This window comes from Vombatus ursinus, unplaced genomic scaffold (assembly GCF_900497805.2).
Source record: "Vombatus ursinus unplaced genomic scaffold, bare-nosed wombat genome assembly UNPS02014810.1, whole genome shotgun sequence".
In the NCBI taxonomy this organism is placed as follows: Eukaryota; Metazoa; Chordata; class Mammalia; order Diprotodontia; family Vombatidae; genus Vombatus; species Vombatus ursinus.
This window is the reverse complement of record NW_020954588.1, coordinates 50102306-50112795: the sequence shown is the minus strand read 5'-3', so window position 1 is coordinate 50112795 and position 10490 is coordinate 50102306.

Sequence of the window (10490 nt, the reverse complement as noted above, 5' to 3'; positions counted from 1 at the left end):
GCTGGGCTTGGAAACCCTGAGCTGGAGGGATCTGCAGAGGCAGCCCCTTCTAGGTACAGAAGGGAAACTGAGTCAGGGCTGGGCTTGGAGACCCTGAGCTGGAGGGGTCTGCAGAGGCTGCCCCCTCTAGGGGCAAAGGGAAACTGAGGCACAGGCTAGGCTTGGAGACCCTGAGTTGGAGGGATCTGCAGAGGCAGCCCCCTCTGGGTGCAAAGGGAAACTGAGGCAGGGCTGGGCTTGGAAACCCTGAGTTGGAGGGATCTGCAGAGGCAGCCCCCTCTAGGTACAGAAGGGAAGCTGAGGCAGGGCTGGGCTTGGAGACCCTGAGCTGGAGGGGTCTGCAGAGGCAGCCCCCTCTAGGTACAGAAGGGAAACTGAGGCACAGGCTAGGCTTGGAAACCCTCAGCTGGAGGGATCTGCAGAAGCAGCCCCCTCTGGGTACAGAAGGGAAACTGAGGCAGGGCTGGGCTTGGAAACGCTGAGCTGGAGGAGTCCATGGAGGCAGCCCCCTCTGGGTACAGAAGGGGAAATTGAGGCACAGATGGGGCTCCGAGACCTTAGAGGCTGTCTTCCCACCCCCTCATTTTACCAAAGGGAGCACTAAAGCACAGAGACAATAGCTATCCCAGGGTTTACACGGGTCCTCCTGAGGAGCTCAGAGATGACATTTTCTCTTTAACCACCTCTGCCCTGACCTATCTGGTAGGTAAGGGCCTAGTGCTTTGCTTCATAATTTGTTGAACCAAATTGAATTTGAGGAGGGGCAGCTAGGTGGCGCGGTGGATAGAGCTCTGGCCCTAGAGGCAGGAAGACCTGAGTTCAAATCCGCCCTCAGACACATAACACTTACTAGCTGTGTGACCCTGGGCAAGTCACTTAACCCCATTGCCTAGCTAAAAAAAAAAATTGAATTTGAGGAAACTGAGGCAGAGGGAGTTGAAGCAACACGTCCAAAGCCATTAGCAGGAAACATCAACTCCCTTTTAAGCCCGTGGACTCATGATTGTCCTGACCCTGTAAATGTTCCAGCTAGCCTCACACTCACCCCACCAGAAAGAGAGAAACAAGGCTGCCCAAAGTCTCCCCTTTCCATCATCTTCAGAAACAGAAAGGAGACAAGGCCCTGCCTGAGTTTGGCCATTTGACATTTGCAGCATTCTTGAGCCATGCATTACTGCCTGGGAGCCAAACCACCAGCCTGCCCTGGGTTCTGGACTCCCCCTTTTATCTCCCTGCCTCCCGAAGCCCAGGGCCAAAGATCAGGAGCCTCATTCCTCTTCCTAACTCCCGCCTCCAGGCTGGGTAAGGTCTCACTTTGAAGATTGTCTTCACTCCTCTGTAGGTGAGAAGATGCTCTGGACATCCTCACCTCTGCCTCTTAGACTCTGTCTTCTAAGATGCTCAAGCATCATCTTCTGCAAGAAGACTTCGCTCACCCTCCCTAAGTACCCTGCGTGACTACTTTGCATATATTTGTGCTTCTTTGGTGTTTGTCTGTTGTGTGTCTCACATACACACACACACACACACACACACACACACACACACACACCTTTTCCCTTATTAGAATGCAAGCTTCTTGAGATCAGGGATTGTTTCATTCTTTATACTTGGATGCCCAGAGCCTGGCACACAGTAGAAGATTCATCAATGCTTGTTAATTGAGTGATCACCCGGTCCAAAGTCACATCTCACTAATCTACTGGTCTTCAGGTCATTCTCCCTCCTCTCTCAAGGAGTTCAGTACCTGGCTCCTCAGTCTTCCTCCTCACCCATCTCAACCCCTGCCCTCGTATTGAGGAACTTCCAATATGCATGTCAGTATTACCTCCAACACCCTGACCTCACTGATCCCTTCAGATGCCATGATGAGAGGCAGTGTGGTACAGCAGATAGAGGCCCTGGAGATGAGGGCTCTCATCTCAGTCCTGCCTCAGACACTTAATAGCTGGTGACCTTAGGCAAGTCACTTAACCTCTTCATCTGTAAAAATGGGGGTAATGATAGCACCTGCCTCACGAGGTAATTGTGAGGATCAGATGAAATAATGTATATAAAATGTTCTGCAAACCTTAGAGCATTATATAAATGGGTGTTACCGCCTTCACTCTATCTCCCTGATGCAGAAGGATGCTCATTTCCTTCATCACCCCTAATCAGTACTCCCATGCACGAATGAATGAGCGCTTTACGAAGTGATTATGAGGGCCAAAGCCCTGGAAATAGAGAGATCCATGCTTTCAGTCTAGGGGGAGCAAAGACACTTGGAGGGGGTTTCAGCAACAAGTCAGATGGAAAGGTCCCATGGTCCTTAGGGGGTAGCACCAAAACAGACTGTTCTTGCCTCTCTAGCGTCATTTCCACTGATAAAGCCTTATCTGCTTCTTGTATCACACCAGGTGACAATGCCAAGGATTTGGGTGATGAGAGATGATTAGGGGCTTAGAGATGCAGCCCCTGTGGAGTCAGTTACCAGGGGCTGCAGGAGCTGGCCTCTAAGCAAAAGTGGTGGGTTAGGATCGTCCTGCCATCCGACTCTCAGGCTTATCTGGCCATTGGTGGCCTTGGTTGGGATGGTGGTGCCAAGATCAGGATTCAGAAGTCAAATCTCTTCCTTCCAACCCTTCCTCTTTCTCTGTAGTCCCAGTGCCTTACCTCTGCCTTGGCCTCCCTTCACAGCTGTGGCCCACCTTAATGGTCCAGCTTCCCTTGATTACGGCCACCATGCTTCCTCGGGCACTGCTGAACATAGCTAGAGAAGGTCAGGCAGCTGTGGCTGCTGGTTTCCCCAAAATGTCATTATCTAATATCAGCTAGGCTTTTGCTGCCGCACTGGGACCCTTAATTCTTCCCGGATTATCTGTCATTCTCTCCACAGTGGCTACTTGAACCTTCTCTCCTCAGCCCTCCTCTGCCAATGTTCCCAAGCCCTTCTCAGCAGGCCCCGGCTCCTGCTTTACTGAGGAAACAAGCCATACATTGTAAAGACTCTCCCCTCCCATACTCCACACCTCAGAGCTGCTCCTCGGCACCCTCCATTCTCTCTGCTCCAATCTCTGATCAAAGCTGGCCCTTCTGGCCAAGGCCACGGCTGTGTACTTGTACCCTTGATTCTTTTTTCTGGCATCAGATCAGAATGTTTGACCCCCACCTTTACCCAAAGCCTTTGGTATGAATCTGTGACACCCTTTTATCCAGGCCTTCCAGAAACTGAGGGGCCATAAAACAGCTCCCTTCCCTCCCCATGGGGTCATCCTCACCAGTGGAGAAGTGGAGAAAAGCGGCAGAAGAGCAGTAGTAGCATCTGTGAAAGCATTCGGAGAGGGACATTGACAAAATCAATATAAATACAAGCATTTCTAACATCATTCAGCAGAGTTTCCCTTAGGTTTGCTTGTACGCCAGGGTGGCAACTCTTCGGAGATAGTTGGAAGGGTCTTTTCTCAGCAGAGAAGAAGCAAGAGAGAGAGAGAGAGTGGAAGGTCCCAAGCTCTCTAGCCCTCTTTGGGGATTCCACACATTTCACTGTGGAGGATGGGGGCTGATACCACAAATGTCAGCTCATAAGGGAAAGGTTCTACCTTCTCACGCACCCAGACTCGAGGCAAAATTAGTTCATTATAGATTGGACCTCATTACATATACATAGAACAAGTCATAGTGTCATACGGTGACACCACGGACTGTGTCCATGCAATTTTCTTGTCAAAGATACTGGAGTGATTTGCTACTTCCTTCTCCTGTATGCCCGAATTTTACAGATGAAGAATTGAGGCACATAGGGCTTAAGTGACTTGCCCAGGGTCACCCAGCTAGTAAGTGTCTGAGGTTGGATTTGAGCTCAGATCTTCCTGACTCCAAGGCCAGCGCTCTATCCACTGTACCACCTCACTGCCCCAGAACAAGTGTGATGGAAAGAGCCAACTTCGGGGACTGCAAGGCCCCCCAGTCGCAGGGTGGTGGGCAGAACGATGTCTCCCCAAGCCTGCCTCTGCAGAGGGCTCAGCGCTCTGGAGGTAACTCCCATTTTCCATCCGGGGCTCTGTTTGCTTTTCTCCGCACAGAACATCCCCACACAGGGTACTCTCTGGTTCCTCCTTGCCCCACCTTTTCAACTTCCTTTTGGGTGATGTTTCCTCCGTTGGATTGTAAGCTCCTTGAGGGCAGGGGCTATCTTTTTCTTATTTGTATCCCTAGCACTTAGTACACTGCCTGGCACATAGTAGGTGCTTGATGTTTATCGAATTGAATCAAAAATGTTATGAAGGCTAGGGGAGGAAGGTTATTCTGGGTATTTCCTTTCATATCACCTCTATCAGATAGTCAGTCAAGAAACACTTATTCAAGGGGGCAGCTAAGTGGCACAGTAAATACAGCACTGGCCCGAGGTCAGGAAGACCTGAGTTCAAATCCAGCCTCAGATACTTATTAGCTATGTGACCCTGAGCAAGTCACTTAACCCCAATTGCCTATATTAAAAAAAAAAAAAAAACAAAACACTTATTCAGTACTAAGCAATACAAAGAAAGGTTGCCATCCCTTCATCTCCTTAGTTTTACTCTCAGGAATCCTGAAGGACTGTTTTGAGGATCACAGATTTAAAGGTGAAAGGTTAGCAGCCATCTTGGCCAACTGTCTTATTTTACAGATGAGGAAACTGAGGCTCAAAGACCTAGCCAAGCTCACACAGATAGAAGGGACAGAGCCAAAGCTTGAATACAGATTGCCCAAATCCAAAGACAATCATCAACCCCACAGTGTTGGTTTAATGGCTTCTAACTCTTATTGGTAAAGACCACTCCCAGCACAAAATGGCCTCTAAAGCACAGGTCATGCACACTGTCCTCACCTGGCTTGTCAGAGAGTCAATCAACAGGCATTCTTTAAGCTCCTACTATGTGCCAGGCACTGTTCTAAGTGCTGAGGAAACAAAATGGACTCTTTGCCCTGCAGGAGCTCACGTCATCCAAGTGTTTATTCATCTTTGAGCTGAAAGGCACCTGACTTGGCAGGAAGGGTCAGGAGGCCCAAGTTCAGATCCTGTCTGCCACATGTGCCTCATGTGACTTGAGGAAAGTGGCTGCTCCTCTGATCCTCGGGCCCCTCATGTCTAACACGGGGAGGAGCCCCCCAGGGACTGCTGAGCCCAGCAGGCTGCCCAGAGGATCAAGGAGAAGTCACCACTATCGAGGGCTGTGGGCTCAGGAAGCCCTTTCCCAACTACTAGAGACTGGACTTGATGGTGCCACACCATGGATAACTGGAAAAACTTCAGCTCTGCATTAGAGCTGCCTGAAACTTGTGTGATCTGTACCCCAAGAGGCCTCATCAGAGGAGAGCCCCTGAGGCTGTGCCTTGTTCTCCCAAGCCCAATGTTTTCAGTGAGTTTTTGTGTGAGATAGATGAGATAGATAGATACACGCACACATTTTATATATACACATATAGATATACATACTTTATATACATATATACACATATATTCTCTCTCTATATATATATATGTAGGTATATACACACATTTATGTGTGTGTGTGTGTGTGTGTGTGTGTGTGTAGAGAGAGAGAGTTGGGTTTTTTTTAATGAAGGTGCAATAGACCCAGGCAACCAAGTGGTACAGTGGATAGAGCACTGAGCCTAAAATCAGGAAGAACCAAGTTCAAATCCAGCCTCCAACACTAAGTATCTGATCTTGTGCAAGTCACTTAACCTCTGCCTCTGTCAGCTCAACCATAAAGTGGGGATGATAATAACAGCACCTACCTCACAGGATTGTTGAGATAATCAAATGAGATAATATTTGTGAAGCACTTAACACAGTGCCTGACACACAGTAGGTGCTTTAAAAATGCTTGTTGACTGAGATCAGAAGTCTTTAAAGCATTTTGCTCTCCTTACAATTCCATAAAAATGGTTCTTATTATTATCTTTTCCAGGTTTAGTGGAGTGGACCACTTCAGCTACTTTTAGCTCAATTCTGTCCTTAATATCTTTTAGGCAGTTGGGATTAAATGATTTGCCCAGGGTCGTACAGCTGAGTAAGTGTCAAGTGTCTGGTCTGAAGCTGGATTTGAACTCAGGTTCTCCTAACTCAGGGCCAGTGCTCTATCCACTGTACTACCTCACTGCCCCTCCTTAATTTAATTCTCAGAGGCTAAGAAGAGAGATCTAGGGAATGAGGCTCAAAAAGGCAGATTGAATGTAGTATGAGCCTAGCTTCCTTTTTTCATTACAAATGTTCTAAGGTCCTATTCTGAAAGCCTAGCCACAAAGACCCAAGAAGGAGGTTTGAGTGACCATTTGGAAATGATTGGAAGAGGTCAGGGGACTGAGGCCTGAAACTGTCCATTCTTTTTCTATCTTAAATATTCTTTATTCCCCATAACTATAAGAACCAACATTTCTCTTATCAAAGAGATTTCAAGTAAAGTTATTCTTTTCTTTAGTAGACCAGCATCAAAGACTAGATAAATAGATGGTTGGATGGATAAATAATAGATAGATGAAGAAATGATAGATAAATGGGGGGGGAGATGGATGAATGGGTGAGTGGTACAGCATTAAGCATTTCCTATGGGCCAACACTGTGCTAAGTGTCTGGGATGCAAACAGAAAGAAGCATAGCACCAGGTGTCCTTAGTGTTATCCCAGGAAAAGGCCCAGGTGTATCATGACTGTACCTTTGGAAGTGTAATGAGGACCCATGTGTGCTTAGGAAACATAATGATGCCCCCACTTAGAGAGAGAACATTGTCTAACAATAGGCTGAGAGCCCAGGCACTGTGTTGGGAAAGGTCGCCCTCTGGCACGGGGCACCCTCATGGCTTGACCAGAGAGGCAAAAGGAAGGGGCAGGACAGGGTCAGCCACAAGTATGGATTAGTCCTAAGATGAAATGCCTTCTTTAAGAGAATGAAAGGACACACTTGGAAATGAGCTCCAGTCACAGCCAGCTGAAGTATGGCCGGGGAAGGACATGAGGACTTCAGTTTCTCCATATCCATTTTTTCCTCAGTGCACCATCCACCTGATCAAGAGCCCATGATTTTAAAAAAGAAACTCAATTTTACACGTTGCGCTTGCCTGTTTTGCTTTTCCAAACTCTCCAATCTGCCAGGAGGCAGAGCTGCTGATGTCCCAGGCGGTGAACGCTGCTCTGTGTTGCTAGGGGAAGGCCCACCATGCCCTGCTGTCTGCTATGGACTTCCTCCTTTTTTCTCAGGGCTCTCCTTTTCATCAGACCTTCATTCCAAACCATGTGCTATTTCCTTGCCTGAAGAGATAAGCAAAACCTCCCAACCCTGTGAGGGTCCAGGCCATGCTTCCCAGAGGAGGAAGCATTGCACCAGTAAGCAAAACAGCCTCTGCCCTCAAGAAGCTTATATTCTAATAGAGGAAGACCACACATGAAGGAGAACTCACAGCAGGGAAAGAGGTAAGATGCATGTTCCATATGGTTTGGGGTGGGCTAGGAAGGGAGGTAGAGGCCTGGATCCCAGCAAGAAAACAGTGCAAAATCGTCTCTTTAAGGTCAAAGTGGTTCCAGGAGAGGCACCCGAGTTTCTGGTGGGAGGAGGCAGAGAAGTGGGGATGGTGGCTGGAGAGCGGGCAGCATGGTTTGGAGGTGGCCAGGAGGACAAGCACTGATGTCTTAGGTGGCACTAAATTATTTAAGGGACTTTGAATAAAGACACACACTCCTTTTCTACACCCCCACCCTCCACCATAAAACAAAGAAACTGAAGGTTGAATTGAGCTAGCCCTTTCATCCTACCTTTCCATAGTTCTCATTGTTAGGACATTTTGGGTTGGTTTTGGGGTTTTTTTTTCTTTTATCAAGCAGAAATCTGCACTTCCAGCCAGGGCTCCTGGCTCTGCCCTCTCAGGCCTGGAAGAAAACAGAATCCCTCTTCCATTTCAGACACTAGAAGATGCTATCAGGTCCCCACTCACTTCAGGTACACAGATCATCTGCCCAGCCCCCTCATGGGGAGTGGGGAACGAGAGGGCGAGCTGAGATCAGAGAACACCCCAGAAGTTTTCTGTGCTTTTCACTGACACAGCACCCCTAGCTTCTAGCTCCATTCCTGGAGTGGAGGAAGGACCAAGAAACCACTCAGGGCTGCCAAGTCACAATCTTTGACACCTGGGTCACCAATTGTCCAGAAGCAGCCATCTCCAAAGCTCTCCAAGGCTGACTCACCTGCTCAGCCAGAACCGGGCAGGGAACATCTGAGTGCTCTGTAAAACCATGTTACATAGATTTTTTTTTTCCCCTACAGAGACCTGCAGGTCAATTCCTAACAAGGTTCTGGGGACCTAATCAATAATGTACAATCGACTTTTTTTATCCGACTCTTGCCTAATTTTTGTAACTGAGGACTTTATGTTTATCCTTATGAAATTTCATTTGATTCATTTTGCCCAGTGTTTTAATCTGCTGAGATCTTTTTGTATCTTGATTCTGTCCCCCAGCGAGTTAACACTGTGTGTGTATGTGTGTCTGTCTCTCTGTATGTCTGTCTCCCCCTCCCACTTTGTTTTCTTTGCAAATTTCATTAAGCAAGTCATCTATATTTTCATTCAAGTCATTGACAAAAGCATTACATAGCCCAGAACCCTAAGATTCAAGCAGAAATCCCTGGGATACTGAGCCAGAGACTTGCTTTTCAAACTAATATCAAACTATTTATTACCACTCTTTGAATCTGCTCATTCATAAGATAATCAATCAGTCAATAAGCATTTAATAAGTATCTACTGTGTGCCAGGCACTGTGTTAAGCACTGGGGATATATAGATCAAAAGATAGTCCCTGCCCTTGAGGAGCTCCCTATCAAATGGGGTTGGGGGTGGGGGGGGTGGGGAAGGCAAACAAGTAAACACACGTGTACCAACAAGCTACATATAAGAAAACAGGAAGTCATTTAGAGAGAGAAGGCACCACAACTTAGAGGGGTTGGGAAAGGCTTCCACTAGAATACAGGGCTTTAGTCGAGACTCAGAAGAAGCCAGGGAACGCAGTAGGCTGAGATAAGGAGGGAGAGCATTCCAGGCATAGGACACAGCCAGAGAAAATGCTCAGAGTCAAGAGATGGAGCATCTTGGTTAATAGGTAATAGTAGTGATGTGGTTTAGGGGTTCAAGGGTGCTGGAACCCCAAAATCATAACACACGGGTCCTGCCCAAAAGAATTCGACCCAAGCCTTCTTTCAGCTAAAGACAGGATTTATTAGAACATCCGTCATATTGGCCAGACTCTTAAGGAGTCTGAACATTAGTAAGCTAGATTTTAAGAATCAGAGCAGTGGCTAGATTACAAAAATCTGAGCATCTTAATGGAGACAAGCTGGACCTTATATACAGAAAGGCTGTGGGAGGGATCCAGGAGTGGCCAAGTAGTTTGGGGTGATGGGAGGAGGGGCCTAAGGAGATCTGGATGGGAGGGGAAATGGCCAGGGGCCATTGGGAGGTAAGACAATGGAGGGGAGATTGGGTGTAGCCACAATGAAAGGCCAGTTGATGGGATTATAGCAAATGCCAGAGATTTGACCAAGTAGGAAAGTCCAGGGTTTTTCCTTTCTGGGGTCCAGACCCCAACCGCATCAGTAGGACCATAGATTTAGAGTAAAAGGTACCTCGGAGGCCATCTGCTGCAACAGCCTCCTGTCACATACAAGGAAACTGAGTCTGAGAGAAGTTAAGTCACTTGCCCAAGGTCACATAAGCATCAGAAGTAAGATTTAAACCAAAGTCTTCTTGCTCTAACTGTAGTGATTGCATCCAGTCTGGGGGTGGGGAACCTGCAGCCTCGAGGCCACATGTGGCCCTTTGACTGGATCCAAACTTCACAGAACAAATCATTTTATTTCGGGGACTAGACGGTAGTCCATCTCTCTGTCTCTGACTCTGTCTCTGTCTCTCCCACAAGAATAGCATGAGAGAATGTCCTGGCTCCCTCTTCTGCCAGATATGTAGACTGAGGCTCACAGAATGAGCACCTTCCAATTTCTATAAAAGGGTGACCTCCTGCCTTCTCCACCTCTTCCCCTTTGCACCCTTGGACTCTGCCCGTGGAACCACCCTGGGCCCTGCAGGGAGCTTTCTCTTTCTCTTCCTCAGTTCCAGGTCTCCACCCTACTTTCTAGTCATCAGGCCCTCCTTTAGGTGTGGTCTTCCTTCATTAGAATATAAGCCCCTTGAGGGCAAGTGTCTTGCTTGCACTTATATCCCAGGCTTAGCAGTGTCTGACTCATAGTACTTAATAAATGCTCTATGTCTATTTAAGTTTGAAGAAGAAAATTAATTCTATCCTTGAGTAGTCAATTAAAAATCTTTTGATATCTGAAACCACCTACTATAGGACTGAAGGATTTAAAGCTTAATTCCCCCCACACCCATTTTACAGATGAGGAAATTGAGGCTGGGAAAGATCAAATCACTTGCCCAAAGTGGCATAGCCATTAATTGTAGGCGCCTAGATTTTAACCC